At 38.6% G+C, this 24,312-nt stretch overlaps 1 long non-coding RNA gene across 1 annotated transcript; it reads right to left on the bottom strand.

The window, feature by feature from the left end:
* Window positions 1-9,621: 9,621 nt before the first annotated feature.
* LOC148183841 (uncharacterized) lies at window positions 9,622-17,194 on the bottom strand. Its single transcript, XR_015773052.1, has 3 exons — window positions 17,124-17,194; window positions 16,226-16,267; window positions 9,622-9,817 (listed from the first exon to the last, which is right to left on the bottom strand). It is a non-coding gene; the product is annotated as an uncharacterized LOC148183841 (long non-coding RNA).
* Between the last annotated feature and the right edge of the window lie 7,118 nt (window positions 17,195-24,312).

Genomic DNA, 24,312 nt, shown 5'->3' on the forward strand with positions numbered 1-24,312 from the left:
CCTTTTGATTGCAGTGGTTCCTAGTTATTGTGTTGTAAGATAGTGAATACACATTCTGTGTACATTTTTCCTATTATAGTTTATACATATACTCTAAAATTCTTTTCTATTTTCTGCTCAGCATTTGGTCTATGTAAGCCATTCCAATTTTTTTTTTTTTTTTCATTTGCCTTTTTGCTCTTCTCTGTACTTTTACTCAAGCTGTTAAATCCTTTGGGATGAAATGGCCAGAAGTGTGTTCAGTATTCAAGACATAACACAGTTTTAGACAATGGCACAGCAATGTTCTGTGCTTTGTTATCTAATCCTTCAATAATAACTTACAATATTTAATCTGACAACTGATTAGCTTTTGAGATCTGAACTGAGGTTTACAATGAATTATACACAAAAATCAAATATATCTAAAAAAAGCTTTGTCCATATCATAATGCAATAATACTCATAGATCAGAGCTAAAATTTCACAACCACCTGCTCAGAATAGCTAATATAGCTCAATAGAGCTCAATATCCATATCCATGGAATAATTTTCAAAACTCCAGTATTGAAATAAAAGAGATACCTCACTTGATGCAGAGAAGAGAGAGGTGAATTAGAGATAGAGCTGGAAAGAAGGGAAAAAATACAACATCAGGGATGATGTCAGTTGTAAATTAGAGGGGAAAAATGTCTGATTTATTAAGGAGAGTGGAATGTAGATGCTGTTATGCTAAATTGTTAATTAAAATGCAAAAGATGAGTCTGACTTCAAGAAATGAGGAGTATTTTGAGATTATGATGCTTGGCCATTTGAAATCTTTGTGATTTATTTAACAAAATCTCTAGCTTCCAGAGTACAGCTGAACTCAAATTGCTAGCCTTAGACTTCTTTTCCTCCAAATGGTTCTCTTGCCAGAAGGCTTAAAAATAGATGTTGCTATCATATTTGTTGAAATGCTCCCTGCACAGTGGCAACTGCAGCCAGAGAGGAGTGACAGTATGAGAGACATTCCCCTGAAGCCTGTGGTGCAGACAATGGTGAGCCAGGCTGTTCCCCTGCACCTCACAGAGGTCCACCAGTAAATTCTGTGAACCTTTGTAGCATTTATAAAAGGCTTCAAATATTAAGAATAATTAAAAACTATCCCCATTTTTTCATTTACTTTTTCTCTGATTTTCTGGCATTTTCTGGTTTTTAGAAAACAAAAAAAAAGGGGGAGTAGTTCAGCATTTAGGAAGCTTACATCTATCCAACTTTGATTTATCAGTCAATCAATCACAGGGTTTTTTCCTTTTTATTTCCCCCCCATAACCAATAATCATGCAATGAGTCAGAGACCTCATTCCTTCACTTACTTTTTATGACAATAACTGCTTTGACTTTGGCAAATCAAAAGTGTTGTAAGAGCATGATTGGTAGTTATTATGCAAGCAAAAGGTTTGTCAGAACAGTTCGGATAATTCTTCCAAGTAATGGTGATATAAAGTGTGATATAAATATTTCATAGGTGTCTCAGCTACCAGAAGAATGATGCAAAAGATCCAATTAATTGCATACAAATAGTTGACTTCGTGAAAACTCATTGCAGAAGTCTTCAAAACTTGACACCAGTTTATTAATGAAGATTACTAAGTGAAGCAAATCTCCATGCGCTCTAATTCACATCAAAAGCTTTGTGTAAGCAGTTAAAATTTATTATTTTCTTGGGAAACCTGGGATGGTTTGTTTTGTATTCTCTGCCAAAATACATTTGTTTTCTAGCCAAATTGAGACCTAACTGAAAAAAAAAATCACTTTGGTATGGACTTTTTAACTTGGAAAGAAGATATCAAAGCAGTTATATATCCTATGAAGGACCTGGTCTTCACTCAACTATTAAAGAAAATTAAAGTAATGAAGACGTACTATAGCTACCAGGGTCTGAGTGTAGCATTTTGAAAGGACAGATGAAGTAAACTAAGAAGTGATTTGGTACTTTTTATTTCCCACTGTAATTAATCATTGTTCTATTAAGAGTTTGTCTCATGAGCAATCACTGACTGCTCAGACCTTCTAATGAATATTTAGAATATATGGTAAAAGAGATGTTTCTGTTATCACCAGATCTCTTTGAAGGTATAGGCAAGATAATTTGTCTATCAAATAGAAAATAATGGAGAAGGTTGTTTTCTCCTTGCACATCTTGAAAGTATTGATTAAAAAAAAAAAAGTTTTAATGAACAAGAATAACACTTACTTTGACATTTTCTAGCATATTAAAGATTTCATGAATAAATAGTGGGAAATAAACATACCTTTAAGCACTACAATTGAACTGAAGCATGACACTTTAATTTCTTTAAGCCTTGGATCTTCTAGTCATTTGCATCAATGACACATCAGAGCCTTCAGGACTCTGTTCTTGGGTTTGGCTTTTCATTGTTATTTTGTTTCTATGAACTACACTTCACAGTGTTTTTTAGAAGTCGGTCATTTGCAAAATTGATCCCATCAAAATTTTTCCATCTCATGGCAAACAGCAGCATGTTATAGCCCTGCTGCAGAGTGCACCCATTCCTGCAGGAAGCGGGTTGGGAAAGCTGATTGATGGAGTCAGAAAGCCTCGAGATCAGGTGCATTCAAAATTCACTTAGATTAATTTGTTTATATTGTATACCGAATTCCTACATCTTCTTTCAGGCACAGATCCCAGATCAGAGCCAGTCCTGCAGAGTATAGGAATAGAGAAACACTCTTTTCCTTCTCTTCCTTCCAAGAAGTGTCTGGTTCTCCACCCAACATGACTCTTTAACTAAACTGGGCCCTACACTTTCCTTCACCATTTATTTGCCTTGTTTCAGATCCCTTGTCCCTCTATGGAAGAAAACACAGTTATACCTTAGAATGGTTGCATTTTATGGCTTCTTTGGGCTGATGAAAGAGTGAGGCAATAGACAGGTTCCACATATTTATCTTCTTAACATAGCACGGAGCCATCAGCCTTTGGCAATAAAAGCAATTAACAGTCTGGCTAGTTATTTAGCAGGCATGTACTGCATCAGAATACACTGCTTCAGACAACTGAGGAAGACATTGACCACAAGAGTCCATCTCCAAATCTCTGATCAAATGCCTTCATAGCAAATCTTGGAGAAATTACATAAATCCTAACATATGACATTGTCTTCAATGCCCAATAAAAAGATACAATGGGACCTTATATTTTTTAACTACTGGGAGAGCTGATCAAAACATTTGTAGTCTGTGGTAGTTATGGAAAATATGTCCCAATCTTCACTACAGTTCTGATGGCTCAAAATTAATTTGTTACTTTGGAGGGCTTTTTTTTCTGAACAGCTTTTATAAATACATTTCACATTCAGCCTCATTGCTCCTCCTCCACAGCAGACAGGCCTCAAAGTCAAATTGTTTTTATGAGCTTCTCCCCATTCTACTTGGACCCTGTACAGTTTCTCTCCTTGTTCAGCCCCTAATTCTAGAAATGTGAGTTACTCCCCAGGGATTTACAGAATGTGCATTAATGATCCTCAGCAGGCACGATGGGGTTTCATGCAACTTGCTCTGAGAAACTGGCTTGAATGTTGATTTTTTTGTCAACTACAAGTTCTTTTTTGAAAGACACCTGTGTTTCATGCTTTTATAACTTGAAGTTATAAAATGCTTCAAGACAAGCATCACCTTAAACTACATATCCTTGTATTAAAATACAGGATTCTTCAGTGATTCACACATCGTGACCTTTCTTCAGAGCAGATAATGTCATACTTTCATTCTTTGTTCTCAGCTTTGTTTTCAAGGCTACATCCAAAGTGCTTGGCTTGTTTACCCTGTTCTTAAGGCTTCTTTTTTGCTTCTCAGGAGATCAGAACTACTTAAGTGAATTTCCTTTAGTGATGGAAACAAGGCAGAATTTTTTGCTTTAAAAAAAAAAGAAAACCAAAAAAAAAAAAACCACCCCAACTCTTCAACTCTTTCCATCTTTCAAAACACAAAAAGAAACTTTGTTCCTCAAGGCACATACTAAATTTATTCAGTTTAGCCTTTCACTCACTATTAAAGATGTCAAAAAATTTCCTCCCCCCCAATATGTTTCTTATGGCCACAGAAGAAAATTTTCTTAATATTACCTAAAATATCTTTTCATAAGTTTAGGTCCTTGCTTATGAATGCTACTGATGACCATATTCAAAATTACAAATTAATTATTTCCACTTGCATCTGCCATATCATCCCCCAGTCCATATTTGTACTGATCTATCATCAAATTCTGAAGGCAGTGTTAAAGCAAATTGATCAACAAGTTCTCTAAAAATGCATTGAAATTCAGATCCTCTTTTGGTGACTATTACCAGATGTAAAACACTTGATAGAACACATCTCAGCACCTCAAGGTATTTTCAAGAGCAACAGTCACGTTCATTTGCAGTCTCAGAGTGAGGAAAACATCAAACTAAACTTCTTTCATTAAAATTTGAAAAGGAATGATCTTTTGACCGCTGAGAGTAAAGACACGTGGCTAAATAATCCTCCACTGAGAGGGCTAAATTCCCTGTCTTCTGCTCCATCCCCTTCCCTATATTCTCTTACTTTGCCCCCCCAAAAAATTACTTTTACCTTCATAAGTAATCTGCTATGGACATCACCTTAAAAAATCAACTTTCACACATGCAAATGTGTGTCAGTATCCTTAGCGCAGAGCCAGTCAGGGATTTGCTGTATAAGCCATAGCAGAGTGCCTAGCATTCTGCTAAAATTTCTTGTATGTTCTCCTCAGAATTATTTAGGAGTTGCAAATTACAGCACTATATATATGTAAAAATACACACACACACACTTACTTTAACAACTGGAGAGAGACACTGTTCTCACCCTTTTTGCCTAAAATGTGTTGGGTTTTTTCCTCTTCCCTCTCCTTTCAAAAGCAACATTTTGCAGTGACTCAGGCTGAAATGTGAATTTGCTTTGTTGCTAGCAATTCTCTAGTAGCTATTGTAATTTTCTCAAGGACAAAGTAAAGGGCATAAGTAATTAGGCATACATTAATAACACACATACAAATCCAGATGCCCCACTGAGCAGCCTCTCTCTCCGTTACTGTTTTTTACCTTTGTTGAGTTTAATTTAGTTAACGTTTTACTCTGTTGGTTTTAAATCATCTCCAGGAGAACACAACTCCTTTAAGATCCTCAGGTGACCCAAACTGTTGAAATCAGTAGCTGTCAGCAACCCATGAGGTGACTGGGATTGATACAGAGCTGGATTAGGGCTGCTAGCAAATAGGCAGTGAAATGTGGGACTTCAACTTTATGAAGAAATCAGAACAAAATTGTGGTCAGTCAGGACAGCTCCAAATCTGCTGACACTCTCAGTAATTATCACTGCTGCTCGTCACAGTGTTGTCCCAGTGTTGTACTGAGTACAATTGTTGGAATTTTATGCCACTGTGTTCTTTGCCAGACTTTCCTTCAGTATTTCATTTGAGCTATCCAAGGCAAGATTCCTCTCCCCCCTGCCCTGCCTGCAGTACAGTCAGCACAGAAGGGTCCTGACAGTCTGGGATGTGCAAATGCTGCTGCAGTACTTGAAGAGAAGGAATAGCAGAAAAACTCTCAAAGAAAATCCTGGAGTTCCTGCTGGAAAACACCATCTCAAAACACTGGAAGGGAGGGAGTCAAGCTACAAACAGCATGTTTGGGAGCTAGCAAACAAAAAGTACACAAGCCTATCTATCACTGAAAGGAAGAACAGTAGAAGAGTAGAGAGAAGAGTAGGAAAGAGTAGGAAAATGTGACCAAAAGAAGCAATATCTCCCTAATACAGGTCCACCTCAAGCATGACAGAACTGGTTGAATACAACTTAAATATTTGATGATTGCCAAAACACGTCCTGAGTAGATTCACTTTCACTAATCAGAGCTTCATAATTCTTCATTGCAGCAGATTCAGCTTATCATTCCTGCCTTTAACCAGATTTGCTTATTCTTCACAGCCCTCTCAAATGTTTCAGGCTATTTGTATAGCTGGAGCTCAAAATTAATTTTCAAAAGCCTAAAATATTTTAAAAATAAAGAATAATGGAATATGTAAGAAAACCAGTACTTATACACAAAAGGTAAAGCAACTTTCTGAATAGCAATCTCAGGTCTTACATTAGATTTCAGACCTACTTCCATGAAAAATGCCAGACTGTGAAGTTAATACAAAGATGTTGATTTATTGTCTTTGAAACTTTCCAGTAGTAAACAATCCCTGTCTTAACATCTCTTTTAAAGAAGGGTCAACATCCATCCCTGTCCCAAGTCTTTGATGAATGTAGCATTTAATTAGATTTTTAAAGCTTAGGTACCTAAGCAAAACAATTTCCCACACACATAGATCAGAAAATAAAATTCTACCCTCACAGTCTCCAGTTTAATCCTTTAGAGGACATTTCCAGAGGTTGGCAGCTCTGATCATTGAGCATTGCTTCTCTGAACAATGACTACTTCATAAAGGACTCTTTCTTTTAAAGAGTATTGTGGGGTCATTTGTAGAAAGATTTGTGTTTCAAATAAGAATATCTTTATTCTTCTTTGACTCAGTTAACATATCAAGTCCCTGTCAGTAATGCCAATGGGCTCTATCCACTCTTCTGGTGCCTACACAGGATTTCAAGTGCTCACTACAGAGCCTACTCTTTCATTTGTGCTTAAACAGCTCAAAAGAGAAGCAGACCTCATAATACCACTCTTACAGACAAAAATGCTACTTATTTTCTACTACTGGATAACTGAGAAGCAATCACCAGCTGTTAATTACCATGTGAGTCCTCTTCCCTTCTCAGGGACACAGCAAAGCAAATCTGGATTCCATTCATCCCATTCATCCAGTCCAGGGATGCTTCCTCTCACTTTAAAATGCACCATCCTGTTGTGTATCAATGTGTAAAGGACTAGCAGACCCACAGTACTCATGTCATTTTTTTATAAGAAAAACAATGGAAAAAAAAAAATCAAGCAAACACTGAAAAACCCCAGTCTTCTATGATGAATTTCGAGTGTAACTGAAAGAGTCCAAGATAAGAAGCAGTAAGTTCGTACTCCAGTATGGAGGAATCAACACAACCAAACATAGAAAGCTCCTAAATTATAGTAGCAAAGTACTGGTCAATTCCAAGGCCATTTCCAGAATCAATTCCCAGGAAAAGTGTAGGCAGCCCTGCCACTGGATGCCTTTATGAAGACAGACAAAAGTGGAGTTGATTCTGCACTGGAACAAGGGAATAGATGTCCCTGCAGTCCTGTTCTCTGTGATTTGGTGGGAAAGGGCTAGAAGACAATACTAATCAAAATGATCAGCACTCTTCTGTGACAGAAAAACATTTTAGCAGGCATTAAAGTGCAACACAAGTGCCTGGTCTCTTTAATAGCCTTGGTCATGATTCAGTATTAAGGCAATATGATGGAATGTGCTTGGTTCAAAAAAAACCCGTAACTATTTCGTGCACACTGTTTATGAGCATTTGCAGAAACTGCAAGTTTTCTTTCCTCACAGGGAAGGCATGCTGTGATTTATGAACTGTAATAGTGAGCTTAATTGGGAAGGAGATATCATTGTTGACAACTTTGTCTTCACCTAGTAACTAATGGAATGAATCTGCAGGGAGAGTTTACCCCATCAAGGTTTCGGACAGTGGCTTTTGGAGGCCACATAATTTCTAATGGCTTTGCAATACAGCTTGCACACTGAGGCCATTGGCTCTGCATCCATGAACAGCTGTCCCCAGAGCTTCACCAGCAGGGCTGCTCAAGAAGTGGCTAACAGAGAGTAAAAGTACTGGACCACAGTGCAGATATCCATCTACATCATGCAATGGTGTGTCACACAGACATCTCCAACCCCATGAACCTTGAGGCCACTACAGGGTCCAGATCTATCAGCAGATTGATCAGATGGGTCTAGGGCAATTTGGCCCAGGGATAAATAGCTTGAGGCAACCACTACATGAACAGGACATGCCAGAAACTGAATATGAACAGAACCAGAGACAATTAGCTTGGCTGTCTGTCAACCATATGCCTTCACTGATTCTAGCTGGGGAGGGGTGCTGTTAAATGTGTCCAGCTGGTTTGGCATTTGTTGTTTATTTAGTGACAAAACATTAATGTAGAAGGCAGACATGTAAGCTTTCTCTTGAGCATATTTTCATTGCCATTATAGTTCCTGCTAGTGTATTTCCCCTCCACTATGATCAATTTCAGTCATTCAGGACTGAGTTTATGGAGCCAAGGGACCCACACTGGATACACCTGTGTTATAAGAAGGGGGCTCAAATGAATGGTGTATCATCTCCCCTGTCCAGAGGGACACTATCTCACCACGTGTCTAGAGTCTATCAGGTTGTGTAAGGTGAGGCACAGGACATCCTAAATCAAAATTCACTGTTCATCAGCTAGACCCTGCAGATTCTTGAGTAAACAGAGGGTTCATTGAACTAATGGACCATTCAAGCATGTTAAGCCACATAATTGTTTGCATGACATCAGTCACAGGCATCTCAGAATAAACTCTGCACTGCTTGTATTGACAAGTGCCTCATAAACAGCAGAGACTGAATGTCACTGCCTTTCTGGGCAGTACATTCCTGCCAGTATGAGGGCAGAGATTACTGTCACAAACTGCAGTCCCTCTTCAGATCAGGGATTTTTGGTTTCCATTGGCTGATTCAAGATGGTTCACCTTGAATTGTAAAAGGAGGTTTTTACAGGACCAGAGAACTTTTACAGGAAAAGAGAACTTTTAAGTGGAGAAGACACAGAGTGTAGAAAAAGAAGAAGCTCTACACTCTGTGGAGTATTCCTATTGCTGCGCTGCTTCCCACCCCACTGTAGATAGGGAATGCAAACCTTTCTTGATACTTGAGTGACCAAATTAATAATTTTCCTTCTTAGTAGAAAAGAGGAGAATGATTCTGTTTTATCTTATAGCATTCTGATTCCTAAAACTATCTTATTGCTCTCTAAACATTACTGATGTACCCACTTTTGGATATCACAAACAGGTCACTTTCTTAATGCAATATTTATTCTGAGACTAGGGCCATTTGTGGCCATTCACTTTTAGTTAAGGTACCAATCTTTCCTACTCAAAAGAACAAAAAATTTTTCCTTTTGATGAGGGAAAGCCTAAAAGAGAGTTTTCACTGTTACTTCCTTTTTTACTATACCATCCACCCACTGAAAAATGGAAAGATTCCCTTCCATACAATTCAAGGCTCAAGGCTGACATTCTTTGTTCTCTATTAACATCCCAATGCATGTGAAATGGCAACCCAAATTCACCGATTACTCATTTTGGCCTTGAGTTTAATGATGTACAGATATTTCTTTCTTTTTTTTCAGCAGAGACTACCTACTTTTTTAAAACATGGGAGTACAGCGCAGAAGTAAAGGTACTTCATTATGTTTGATATTTCCCTTCAGTTTCTCAAGGATGTTTCACTGTACAATTATAACAAGACAACAAAACAAAACCTCTTCAAACTGTTCATGAAAACTAGAAGTAGTTTCTGTGTGATCGCAAAAGCCAGGTATGGAACTCATCAATAGTTGTTTACCAGATTGAAGTAGTTTTCAACATTTTTTAATTTACAGCTTCTGTGCAGATTATGACATTACTAATTTAACTTCAATGGGAACAGGTTTAGCTTGGCTTGTTGTTCTAGAATCCCCTAGAACAAGCCATTGGGTCCCAGGCAGAAAGCAGTGCCAAATATTTGTATTTCTTGATCCCTCTTCATACATCACATATCCCTCTTCACTCTTTAGCAAAACACCTCTCACCCCCAGGGAATTTCTGAGAAAAAAGCAGAATTTAGGCATGTAGATTAGCTAAAATTTTTGTAGTGCAACCTTTTTCTCCCTTAGAAGTGAAAAATAATTATAGCAAAAACTCTAATAAAATGCAAGGGGCCCATAGACATTCTATTGCATTTCTATATCCAAGCAAGAAAGCAAAGGATTTCCTATTAAAATTATATTTTTCAGTGAAATTAATCTTCTCCTGTCCACATACTTCTACAACAAGTTGCAGCTAAAAAATGTACGTCTGTTGAAAGGTAAACAGGCAGGGGTGTTAGCATTGCTTGCATTCATACCAATAATATGAAAGATCATCAGTGATGATTCAGATCCCATGGCATCCCTTGTAAGAGATTTGGCAGCTTGCACACCTAATTATACACAGACACTCATGTTACTAAAGGGACAATAATCACTTATTTGATGAGCACCTCCCCTGGATTCTCAGAGAATCTTCCTAGACAGAGGGCTGTCATCTTTTCCAATTAGCTTTTCCTCTACCCCATTACCCTCTTCTCCCCCAGCTCTTAATCTTTATTTCAATAACCTTAACTTCTAGAAAGATGACAGAAGCCAGTGGCAATATTTTTTACTCCAGCTTCACAATAGGTAATCTCTTGCAATATCATTTTAATAACAGAAGAACAATAAAACATCATCTGAGAAAAAGCACAAAGAGAAGGGGAGAAAGATGCACAAACATGAATGATAAAAAAGCAGGGTGGAAATACATCCTCAAGTTTCTTAGGGCATTTTCTCCTTTTTTTGTTTGTGCCCATCAACCCAGTAGTACAAGTGCCATGTGGAATTCCCTCTCAGGTCCTGCTGTCCTATCTTCAGTAATGAGCTTCTGGTTCAACAACAGCAACATCCAGGATGTCTCAAACTCAATATGATATAGAGAAAATGAGCATCTCTTATTTTATTTCAGTGAGATATGGGCCATTCTGTATGGTGTAAAGCAAAGCCCACCTGAGATTTAGAGGTAGAATATCCAATGCTAAGCTCTTCAGTGAAAGTTACTTGTACTTTGATCCTCTAGATTTGACTACACCAATTTGTTATGCTCTTATTTGCAAGCTGGACTGTCATCCTAATTACTCCACAATACCTCAGAAAGCAATCAGTTAATTCCTCTTAATCACTCCCTAATTCTTCAATGATTACTTAAGTATTTGTAGCTGTTGCCCCAGTTTAGAGTGCAATGTTGAGTGCCATCAATTAATGGATATTTAGTCTAGAATTTTAGGGGCAGATATTAAGTGCCATTCAAATGCCAACTTGACTTTGAAAGATCACTCTGAGTCAGAGATCTCAGTGGATTGACTCCAAAGAGCAAAGGAAATATGCGATTACAATCTAAAGAATATTTTAACATTTAAGGTAAGTATTCACATCATCTCACTGACATTAAGACCAAACAGCTATAACTGTGCATACAGATTCCAAATTAATCAATATGCCTTCGTTAGGTTGGGATACGTGCAGCTCCTGTATCCCCCCAGCAGGGAGCTGGATGGTGACAGACAGCTGTCATCCTCACCCACCCTGCTCTGCTGCCCTGTGGTCAGAATGAGCCCTCCCCATGTCAGAACTCTCCCTGTGAATGTGTTTTGTACCTGCCTGGCTGCCCTACACCCCAAGGCCCTCAGCATGTTTCTCCCCTGCATCACACACAGCCATCATGCCTTTTTTCTGTTTCCTTATCCCTGCACAATTCTGCTCTTCTCCTGCAGTATCTAAATGGCAACTTCCCCCATCCCTATTCATTTTGATCTCTTTTCCACACTCAACAGGAATGACTCAGACTTACCTAACAGCAACACACCTCATCCTTTACTCACATTATTTCCTCACTTTTACAAACTTGTCTGAGTCACAGTTCAGGTTTATATATGGTGCAAAGTGTTTATTTACCTTGTATGCACAGACCAAAAATAGAGAAGCTAAACAACATGCAGACAGTTATCTTAAGACAGTAGGACCAGACATAGCAGTTTACTTCCTGGGGACTAAGAGAAAATATTCTAAACAGGGAGCATAAGAAGGGATAATAACATCCTCCCTGATTTATGATGCACCCTACAGTCAGAAATTAATTCACAAAATGAAAACTGATGTAACCATGTCTTTAACAATGCTTGTGTAGTCAGAAAAATAATGTCTCAAATGTGTGCAATAACTCCACCTGGTGATTCTCAACATGGTATTGTCAAGCTTAAAGCAGCTTCTTATGAGAAAGAGAGGAGCAGAGGTGTTATAAAAACTAAAGGCCTAATCTGCAACATTAGCAGCACAGTTCTGATACAGTACATCCTACATTCTGTTAGCACTTATTTGGCTGAACCTGTAGATTGCATTTCAAACTAAAACACGTACAAATAGGAATGTAGTGCCCATCCTGCCCACAGAATACATTTTGTTTGATAGTAAGAACCATGTATATCCCACAGGAGATTGTTGTAAACGTACTGAAATAATTTGTAACTTTAAATTATTACATTCATATAAAAAAGCATCACTCCTTCTTTCAAAACTCATTCTTCCTTTTCTAGGAATGGAGAATAACAGTGCAGATGACATTCAAAATGTAAAGCTGAGAAGCAAATACACCAAACCTCCCTCCCCCCACCATTTAAATCATTGATTCCCAGGACTGCCCAAGCTGGTCCTCTAGAGGAAATTGATTTTTGATACTGGTACCAGAGAATATTGAGGATTGAAAAGTAAAGCATTGTAATCCTACAGATGTAACAAAAACACTTCTCTGGCCTTTCAGACTAAGAGAGGAACCACCCTAGATTTCTTGCCTCTCACACCATATTTTAAACCAAAAGTTTATCATTCCACAGGTTCCACCCATTAAGAATCATAATAAAGGAAGGAATTCAGTAAAAGCACTCCTGAGCATAGTGGCACTTTTCAAGGCTGTAATTCCTGAAAACATTACTTTGCAAATATCATACATATATATTAAGGCAGATATAAGCATGTTTGACTTTATTCCTTGCAACAAGTCCATAATCATTTCGTAAAAAGATGGAAATTGCATGCAAAGTCATTATATCAAGAATGAAAATTTGACATTTCCTGTAGTTAAAAAAATATTTTTAATGTTTGCTTATTTTTAAAAGTCATCCAGAAAAGCCAAACTCATTATGTCCCTCAGTCATACAAGTTATAACAGCCCGTGGAAAGCACCGAGTGGTAAAGTATGTACTGAAGAAATTAGTACTCCTGGATGGAGATGTTTGTGAAAACCCAAAACACATCAAGCACATAGTACCATCATTTTTACACTCATCCTTGTTTTGTCCTTCTTGTCTCACACATTTAGTGAGTCCAGCAGGAGCAAACAGGGAACTCCCAGTTCCAAGTGTGTAGTGTCACTCACTACCACTCCCAGCTGTATTGAGCCTGATATTGGTAGCAATTAGTCACTGGTAGCCCTGCTAAACGCTGTGATTTCAGAGGAACTGCCACCTGCCACCCCAGACTGACCCAAGGTCATCATAGCCCTGCAGCTTTTCACAATGCCCAGCACTGGTAGCTTTATAGGAACTTTCAAGAAGCCCTTGAAAATAATGTTAAAAGACAGCTTAAGGTCTCAGCTCCTACCAGGAAGTATCTTTCTTCTCACAAAAACACAAAGTCTAGAAACTGAGAGTCACAATTCAAAGTAAGAGAAAATCTGCAAGTGTGAGGGTCCATGTTCCTGCTCCAACTGAGTTATGAATTTAGAAGTGGCTGGGATCTTTGTCATCCCTAAGAACCACTGTCTTCCTCTGCCTAATAAGTTTATAAAACCTCATTTAACTCCTACTTGGAAAGGAAAAAAACAGTCTGACAGATCAACATAAGAGCTTACCTGTAATTGTGCTGTTCTATTTCCCAGCTGAGCTTAAAATCACACTCTCCTTTTTATTTATATATCATCACAGATATGCTTAGCCAAGGAAGAAATCAAATCACAAGGGCATTTTCTTTAATCTGGTGCATTCAGTTATTATTTCATCAAGCAGGATTGAATCCCAGGAGGTTTCACTATTAGGGCATGGGATGCTAACTTACATAAGTACTTTAATTCTCACACCTCTTTCGGATTTGATTATTTATAGACAGGTGTAATGCAGAGCTTATGATGTTTTATGGAACAATTAAGAGCTAAAAAGTCAAATTCAGGTGATTTTTGTACTTTGTGAAACTCTTGGCAAAAACACCTCTACTCAGTGGAGAAGCTCAAGCTCACCCCAGTGCATCGAGATTGTGCCTCAATATACCCCTATGGTCTAAAAAGATGTTGTTGATTATCTGTATCCTTGGAGAATTACTGTCATGTACAAGCTTCTGTAATCCATTTATGTACTTTTGCTCATTTAAAAAGTATAATCCAGATCCCATAATCTGCCTTATGAGAGTCACTACAATTAATGTAACAGAAACTGTTACTTTCAGTTAAGTAAAATTCCAGAGCTGATCTGAATAAAGGAACAGAAGTGGGGGGAGTATGAGTGTCTTTCTTTCCACAACCCTCTTGGTATGTTTGAATTTCCATACTGAACTATATATTCTTATATATTCATATCAGGCTGTTCTAAAAGACCCAGCAGGGGAATGGCTCAAGAGCTTCCAGATATGATTCGAGGACCTGTTGCACAATAAAAAGAAGATTTTACCCCACAGCCCATGGGAGCTCAAAGTGTTTGTTATATCTTCAGCTAAGTACATCACAATGTTGAATCACCGGTAAACCTGCCAAAAGAATTGCAAAGGTTCTAACAGAAGCAAGGGCTTTGCGGTATTTTTCCAGATGGTTTAAAATGTGACTGACCCCAGATATCATCCCCACAGCAGAGTTTGCAGAGGGAACCATGTCCCCACTGGCTTCACTGTCCTGTGTATGAGACACAGGCTTCAGAGCCACAGGTGGAGCAGCCCTGCACCCTCTCTACTTTTGCTCAGGTAAGGGCAGACAGTCATGACTTACTGAAAACAATGGAAGCCTCAGAGCCAGACAACCAAAGACTGAAATTGCAGGAGGAGAAAACACCAATTTGGCAATCTGTGTTATTTAATTGGGACAAGTGTCTTCACCAATGGCTCTTTGGAAGGAGGAGGAAAAGGAGGCTAAGCTGGCTGCTATCATCCCCAGCTGCTAATTTGTACTGAGACAGAGAAATATCAACTGAACAGTCAATTTCTATATTATGGAAATTAATCCTCTCATTTGCACAGTAGGAAGCCAAATTATACCATCACATGCACAAATAAATCTGACATTTTGAGAATTTGACATTGCACCAGAGAGAGCTGGTTTCAGCAATACCTCCCACCTCACAGAGAGAGCATAAGGGTGTCTTCTCTCAACAAAGATACTGTCAGAATATCAGCCAGATCCTCAGCTGATGAAATTTGGCAAAGATCTCCCAGTTTAAAGAGAACAGCTGTGATCTGCCTCCCAGAAAGGCAGATAATAAAGAAAAGTGTGTTTTTCAGTGTGACAAAGAACCATTTTTCTAAACTAGCAAGAGAAGTTGCCACAGGACCTACTAAACCTTCACATTTCAGTTTCAGTGCATTTCCTCAATGGAGATTTTTCTTGTACCTACCACAGTATTTTTTCTACTAAAAACATAACATCTCATCAGGCATTTCTAAATGAAAATAGTAGAAGTGGAAAAAAAAACAAACCTAAAAAACCCCACAAAAATCCCAAAACAGCTATCTGCAGCGATACAGCTTCAGAGTTAAATACTCTGTAAAATCCACATTGTCTGTCACTTGATTTGAATGACAACTACAAAATGCCTGAGGAACATTAGGTTTTATGAAAGAGAGAATTTCAATCATTCTTAGTTAGCTTGGGTTAATTTACTTAAATTTAATTGTTAGTCTATATTTGAGAGTCAAAGACTTTAATATAGATCACGGATTCCCTGGAGGTGGGGAATAATCATCTGCTGACTGATTTTCACTCACCCATTTTTCTTTCCTTTTTTGATCCTGTCCTCTCTATTTTTTTATTCCTATATTTCAACTCTAAAAAGTTACTGAAAAAATACATATCAATTATTAAAAAACAAATAACCATTTAAAAATGGTCACACTTTTACCTAAGTCATTGATCAGTGAGATGAGCTGAAAAATTCATGTTTCAGCAGCTGGTATAAATTTTTGACGATAAAGAGCCTGATTAAAACCATCTAACGCACGCTGTTCATATCCAAAGCAATCCTATATATTTTATCAAACTCCTCAAAACCGATTAAGATTAAACTTTCACTTAGGAAGTGTAATAAAGTGAAGACCAATTTTTCACAGCAAACAGGAGCCACACCTGCCAATTCAAGCCTAGCATGATCCACGCTCTACACTTAGAAACAGAAATAGCAAATAGTCTCACCTGACTCCAGGATCTCAGGCCTTAGGAAAACACACCTATGTTCTGGAAACAGTAAGAAAAAGAGTAAGCAAGATCTCCTGAATTTCATTAAGAAAATCTGCAGAACGACACTCCCACCCCTCATTTTCTTCCTCCATAGAAGCCATTTAAACATAACCTTGTTTGTAGTTTGTTCTTTCATACAGAAACATAATTAAGATCTGATCTGCAACCACATGCCTTAAATAAAAGGCAGCTGCTCATATGATCTGCTCATTAAGTGCTGTATTCCAAATGCATACAAAGATGCCAAGGTAATTAACAAGGCACAAAAGCTTTGGGGAATTTGCAATAGAAACTCAGTTGAGACTCATCTTTACATTTACAGGATAATAGCTAGAAGTCTATGAATGTAGATTTCATTTTAAAATCTTTTTGCTCTCAGGGTGACATTTCAGAACTGTTCTTTTTGAAAAGTTACATTTTCTAGTCTTATGGTTCCTAAAGATGCCTTTTTGTGCTTCTAGGATCTATTCCTTCTCTTTTTCTTTAAGCTTCACAGCTTCCTGATAATATTTCATAGAAGGTTTTAAAGATTTTGAAAGTATGAAATTTTCCCATGTAGCAAGTCATTTTTATACCAACTAACACATCCAAAAGTCTATTTACCACCTTCTCCTCCACTCCTCAGCTTCTTTACTTTTCCACCTCTTTTTACTTGATCAGCCCTAACTTTTCCAAATCCCTATACCATTTTTTTGCATGGAACAAAACTGTTTTCCACTCTTATTTCACTTCAATACTCTATTTCTTCTTTGGACAGTTAAGCAAGCAGCTAAACCAGCTGTGAAAACATAGCTTTCTCTGTAAATAGCACTTAGAGGAAAGAAGAAACTGTTGGTTTTGGGAGGGATTTTACCTTATTTTTAATTAATATGATTCACAAAGTCTTCTTCAGGAGCATTTCCCAGAAGCCTGAGTGAAGCGAAATGAATCATGGGAGGAGAATTTAAAAGCCACACACACATTAAGAGGAAATAGCTTTCTTGGCACAGATGCAATAGCTTCACCTGTAAAAGGCAAGAAAACAGGCTTTCTTACAGACCAGTTAATTGGGTGTGTTTCACACCTTTCCCAGTATCTAGCTTTCATTGTGCCTGAAGCCAAATCCCTGGTGTCCTCCCATCTTTTCAGTAGCAGTGTCATCCTTCCCTAATTTTTTTTTTCCCTTATCAAATTCTGAGGTTTCATGATGCAGTTGAAGACTGAGTAACTGAATTAAATGTGCTAGAAGACAAAACTTGTAAAGTAATCATAGTGCTGGCTGGAAAATGTCCTTTCTTTGTTTAATAATGCAAACCCATAAATTAAATCAAAATTCAGCTAAAGTTTGAAATAAGATTTTTTTAGGATTTTTTTTCTTGCTTTGTGCAGGCAGAAATCTTGGCTTTCCTCTACCTGCAAGGTTTGCAGCAGACTAACCCACCAAAGCATTCACACGTGTGTGGGATAGTAGACTGGTGTTTTCCCAGGTTCATAGAAACACCTTCAATCAAGTCCTTTTTGTATGTGATTACCCAGACCTTACAAGGGAGAAACTCTGTAAATCTATAATTAATACTCTTCCCAGGCTACAGAAAATATCTCTAGAATCTGCTCAAAATCAAAGACCATACTTGACCACAACTCCTCCACAGCATAGCAGAGCTCCTTAGCTCTGTGATGTACCATGCTTTCTCTTACACACCCCATCCCAAACTATGTGGATCCTGTGATTTTAGCAGTGTGTGGCTGGGTCAGAGAGGGCTGTGAGCTGATGAGATGCTCAAGTCCAATCCTCACCAGGATCCCCCTCTTCTCCTCAGGACTGCAAAAGAAATCCAACTGGATTTCACCTCTGACACAATTGTTGCAGTCATCTTCATCAAATTATGAAAGACAAAAGTGGGCCTTAAAATCCTTTTAAAGTCTATTTGTATTCCTATTAGCAAGGTGCAGTAATAAATAGTTTCCTTTCTCTGGACTCAGGAAGGCAGTATCACATGGAGATGAAGGCATTTGAAAATAGACCTAAACTGCAGGATTTCTTCTATTTCCTTAGGGTGCCTGGTCCTGAAGACCCTTCAAAGACTGAAGCACAGTTCACAGATGCTGACTTTGCTATGTTTTCATCTCAGGAAAAAAGTGAGAAGAAAAATAAAATACTCTACAGTTGTATCTACTATATAGAGAAATAATAAATATCAGATATAGATTTTTCCTTCAAGCAAAACAAAGGGGACTGGAAAAACATGAGCTTTGTTGTTATTTCTTATCAAAATTGGTCAAATTTATCTGACCTACAACAGTAATAATAGCAATAATAATGATCCTGGTGATGAGGATGAATCTATCAGGATATGCATTATTTTAAGAAAGACTGACAACAAAATACATCTGTGAACCTGAAAAATGGGAAACTTGGGGAAAAAGAAAACAAATAGCCATTTCATGAAGAATAACAAACATAGGACATAAGTCATCAGCGTGAACAGTGAAATAGGGAAAAACAATTAATTTTAAAAGTAGATGGATTTCCAAGAGTAGAGAGGCATGAATGAATCAACAGATGGAAGCAGTAGTGTTGGGGAGACGACCATTAAAATGTTTAGTGACCTCTGGAAAGCTGACAAGCTCAGCAATTTGTGACAGTGTTTCCTCAAAGCCTCAGTCCAGAGCTTCGCTCCGGCTCTCACTCCCAGCAGAGCCCCTGCAGTGCCCGAGGAGCTGCCAGCAGCTCACGGTGGCTGGAGGCAGCTCAGGGCAGAGGGCACAGGTTTGTGCTGTCAAACAGCAGGATGCAATGGGATCAGGGATATCCAACAGCAGTCTCACAGGCCATGCATATTTATGCATTAACCTGTGATGGTGAAGGTGGAGATGCAAACCTCTTGGAATGAAAACTCCTTGTCCAGAGTTACTTTAGGCAAAGAGAGTTACTTTAGGCACTTTCCTACTTGTCTAATGCTCTGACGTGGCAGGTAGAAATATCACTGAACTTATCCTATTTCAGCCTCACAGAGTAAGTGGTCATATTCATCACTTTGGTCTTTACTTCAAGAACTCATCCCTGCATTATATATGAGGAATTTTCTCTGCCACGTTATGTATTCCCTTGTGTCAACCACCTTTTGTCCCCAGTGTTCTCATTTAAAAAAAAAACAACTATCCTTAAGCAAGCACATTAAGATACACAAGTGTGTGAAGAATAAAGCTGAATAATTCAAACCACTCCTTAGATGTTCATGATGATTTTAAGCAAATAATGATAATTTTATTTACATCATCTTTTAAATATGCATTTGATATTTGCTATTTTTATGACAGTTCCCACATAAAGCACAGAATTGGACCGTCCATTTTAACTGAAGAGATGCCCCAAGGCTTTTTTAGTTCTGTTTTCCCAGTCTCATAAATGCCTTACCTCCAAGGGTGGGAATCCAGTTCTGATGCACCAGAATTTCTGCAGATGGTGCAAGCTGATATGTTGGTTTTGACAAAATGGCATCTCATTTCTAATAGATAGAAATAGACTGAAAATGCTCAAAGTATCTTGTCAGTGCAACTAAATGTTCAGTAACAATTTTTTTTCTCTTCCAAGTTACAACAAAATCAATGATCTAGAAGAGAAAACTCACAAGGCCATTACTATTTTTCAGCCCTCCTTCCCTGCTTTATTCTCTCATCACTTTGGTCATTCAGTTTCCAGCATCCTCCAGAGTCTGATAGATATTTAAGAGGAAAGTCAGAAAAAAATCTTATAACAAAACTGCTGATTGCTAAAGAAATACAATGTTCTGGCTGATTGGAGTCTAAGACATTTCTGTAGCAATGGGTAACCTACTTTAAATTATTTTCTCTCTTGCAGTGAGTAAAATATAACTAGGCTTTGTTGAGGCTATTACCCCTGCAGTAACAACAGTCCTGTTTCCTCTTGTGCTCTCATGCCTCATCTTTGCATCAGCAGAAAATCTCATTTCTCACTTGTGTATGCCATTCCCTTTCATGAACACACAAATTCCACAATCTAAATGTGACAGATTTTTTACCTATTCCCTCAGACTATCCAGTGCTGAAGATTTAGTGCTTCGAAACAACCCTGGGAACCTTGCTGCATGCCTCCTTGGTAGGCTGGAAAAATATGTGAGAAGAGACTTGCAAAGATAAATCAAAGTGTGAGATACTTTACTAAACTAGAGAAATTTTTATGGCATTTAGATGATACTGAAGCACTGTTAACCAGTGTGTAGATGATTGAGCAGGTGATGAATTCCTTAGAGGAAAAAGCCATTAAGAGGTTTTAAATCCATTTGAAAAAAACAAACAAAAACAGTATTATGTGCTGTAAAGAGCATCAAGATGTCCTCTCCTTCCCTTTCTAATAAAGTCTCCATCAGAATACTCCTGTACAGGTTTCCCAAGGCATTTTATCAGCACACTGCAAACAACACCTCTGTTGAGTTTCAATATGATTTACAAACGAGCATTGGAAGGGAAGTGCTGCTGATAGTCTGCATTTACATCCACGTGAAGATCTCAGCACACCAAGAGGATGCATTTGGCAATTGCATGGGAAATACTTCTCATTTCCCAACCAGCTCTCCAACTAGATTTGATTTTGCAAATCCAGTGAAATCTGCTCCTCCCATGTCTCCATAAGCAACAGTGATTTAGGATATCCATTTGCAAAGAATCCAGTCTCTGTCCTCCAGCTGCTTAAGATGGACAAGAGATTTCAACACAAGTTTTCTGTGTCTCCAGCAGAATATCTGAGTCAACAAGTTTATTAGATTTCCTCCGTGTCCTTTGAAACTGTCCTACTTTGTTTAACTAATTAAATAACCACTGGAGCAATAACCTGGCTTTCCTCTCACATGCTTGACACCCCTAACCTCTTTCTTGTCCAATGAACATTTAATTACTGAGGTAAACTAAAACATATGCAAGAGGAATGATGAGGAGAGCTTGCCCACAGCATGCGTGACAGACAAGTTATTCAGGCTGTCTGCTGAGCAGCATAAGTTTAGGAATCTACTTTAAATCTTCTAAACTCAAACCTCATACATATTACAAACTCATTCTTGAAAGTGGTCTATGGATAATTAAGAGGTACAGTCCTGTTAGTTTGTACTTTTTAAACTTAAGATTCTAAGAGAGTAATTATTATTTTCAACTTCACCTTCTGTATCCAGGGATGACCCCATGCAGTCCTTTAGGTGGTCATGCTCTGTATTTGACTCTGAGCTCTACAGATTAACTTTTAGGGTTTAGAAGACCAGATCTACCTCCATGGGAATTTTTTTTGGGCCTACCTTACCTACAGTCACTAGTGCAAAAACTTCTGTCATCTGCACTGTCAGTAAATAAAAAAATAATACACTCAGTAGAGTAGGTACTGAATAAAACCATAATCAGTGTAGGCCTTTAGGAAAAGACAGTGCTCCTTTGAAAGAAATACAAATTTTAGATGGGAAAATGCCCTTTGGTTTGTCCTCACTGACTATACAGTGTTAAGGGCAATAGTCTTCCACTACAGGGACTCTTAAGTCAGAAAAAAAAATTGAGCCATAAACTAAAACTCCATGCAGTAGAATGAAATCAAGCCTCACTCTGTTCTTAAAACTGAGACACATAAAACTGTAAGGAACATTGTGAAACCCTGGGTCATTTATAGTAGATATTTTCTGTTAGCAGCTCCCCATGAAAAATGAACTCATCCTGGGACTCAAAGCACAAAGGGCCAGGGCCCAGCAGAGTGCACACTGAAGCAAGAGGTTGCTTCAACCTTTAGTTGTGTCTGTGGTCCCTTGGCTCTAAACAAGTGTTATTGTACATGTGGAGTCCATGCAGCCCTTTCCAGCAGAGAGGAGGGATGTGCTGACCTCAAGCAGCCCTAAGAAGGTGTAGATTTTGTTCAAGAGGAATTAGGAACCCGTAAGGTTGCAACCTCTTTAACAATCCCTTCCAAGAATATTTTCTCCCATACCAAGAATTCAGAAACATCGGTGTTAAAGCACCCTTGTCAAAATATATTAAATCCTCTGTGGAAGTATTCCCGTGTCTGCTGTCCACCACGCAGGTGATCCCTGAATGAGCACACTGCCACTTTTGTGCTTCAAATTCTGCTTCTCTGCTGCTTTTTCAGCAGCCACTTCCTCTCACTTCTCAGGGATGTAACCAGCTGTCTGCAGTTTAATTGGGACAGTGAGAACTGCTCTAGGACTTGACAACTTCAAGCAAGAAAAATGTCCCCCCTTAGTGACCTGCTGGGGCTGCTGCTTCTTTGACTTGAGGTTTTGTTTGTTTGTTTGTTTGTTTGTTTGCTTCTCTGCCTGCTGCTTCTCAGTAGTTTCTGTCCTGAATGAATTCCTCTTGTGTGTCCTTTATAGTCTGGAAGGTGAGCTGAGTTTTTATTTTCTTCTAAGTCTCACAAGTGTTCTCTAAAATAATGCAGGTCAAGGAAATAGAAACATGTCTATTCTGAGGCTGAACTTGAGAAGCAAAGGCTGCTTTAGCCCAACTTGCCTGTCACTAGTAGAAACTGTCACAGATCATTCTAAAGGAAAAGAAAACTCTGTATTGGGTGGATAGTCTCCTTGTCTGTTATCTCGGTTGTCAACAAGATGGAAAAGGGCCTAGCAGAAAGGTGACAGCAAAATAATGATATTTTTAATCCCTTGCTGGATTAGGAACAATCTTTGCTATGGAAAGAGAAATCTGTTGTAAATGCTAATTATTGTAAGGTTTAGAGCCACTGTTATGTTCCCTCCAAAATATCAGAAACCAAGCTTTGTTGCCTGCTGTCCTTTTGGATCCCGTTCAACAGTGAGATGAGGAGCAGGATTGACTTCTGTGATGTCAACAGGACTGTTCACACGCTTACAGTGATGCACACAATTAAGAATTTTGCTGAAAAAAGGCTAGACTACTTTTCCTTATTGTTTAATGTTGGTTATAATGTGTTCCACTATTTTCTGCTATATATTTCCTGATGATAACATTTCTTCATCTCTAAGTTGCAAGTGTACCCATTGTAGTGACATAGAATTAATGAATTAATTCATGTGGATGTTCTTGCCTTTACCTGATGAAAGAGACAATAATCCATGCCAGTAGATCAGTCTCCCTCCCTAAGTGAAATATTCTGTTTCAGTTTAGCATATTTTTTACACAATTTGTACACAAGCCATATCCACACCAGGCTGGCTGATGAAATCCCATCACATTTACCTCTCTCGTTACTGTGAGATGTCATATTTACTATAGAAGAGGACGTGCTTCACCCCATAATGGTAGAAAACCTACTGTAAACTACCATTTCCAGGAACCTGTGAGCATTGTACCCAGGCCAGACTAAGAGGCAATTCCTTCAGGAAGAACTTTGTCCCAGCACTGCAAGAAAGTAAAGCTAAAATATATCCCTGGCAAAAGACAGGTCAGGAACTGGCTGAGACAGTGAATCCACACTCAGACTTGCCCATGAGAAGCTGCACAGACAGCACATACACACCCAAACAGCTGTGGTGAATGTCCCTGCCTGTGAAGGGAAGCTCAGAGGTGATGCCTCCAAAATGTTTGGCTTCCTCCAGTGTCCTTGAAGCCCATGACATACAGCAGGTGTGGCCATTCGTGGCTTCCCTCTCCATGTTTCCCCTGAACAATCCAAATACAGCTCTGATGCCTGACTTCATCATGAACAGAGGCTGAATAATCAACATCCCTCTCTGCTAGGCCAAGGTAGACATGAGGGACTGAATCTAAAGGCACTGAAAGCTCCTTCATTCCATTTCCCTGTGCAACCACCCCAGCAATTTCCCTTGGCAACTGCAGGGAGCCCCCCTTGTCTATCACTTGTCCTGTGGCTCTTATCTTTCTGCAGTTTAGAGAATTGGGAACTAGGACATCTCTGATTTGTTTTCCTCACACCTCCAATACTGAACTCCTGCTCCTGGATATGAAGTTCCTCCCTTCTAGAATGCAGATTTCTATTTGTCTTAGTGCAAAAACATGATCCACAGGAACCTTCCCCTATGTAAGGAAATCCTTTCCTTCCCTTCACTGAGATTTTC

This window comes from Pseudopodoces humilis, chromosome 8 (assembly GCF_049639895.1).
Source record: "Pseudopodoces humilis isolate 2021_Gansu_Grassland_sample_001 chromosome 8, ASM4963989v1, whole genome shotgun sequence".
Classification (NCBI taxonomy): domain Eukaryota; kingdom Metazoa; phylum Chordata; class Aves; order Passeriformes; family Paridae; genus Pseudopodoces; species Pseudopodoces humilis.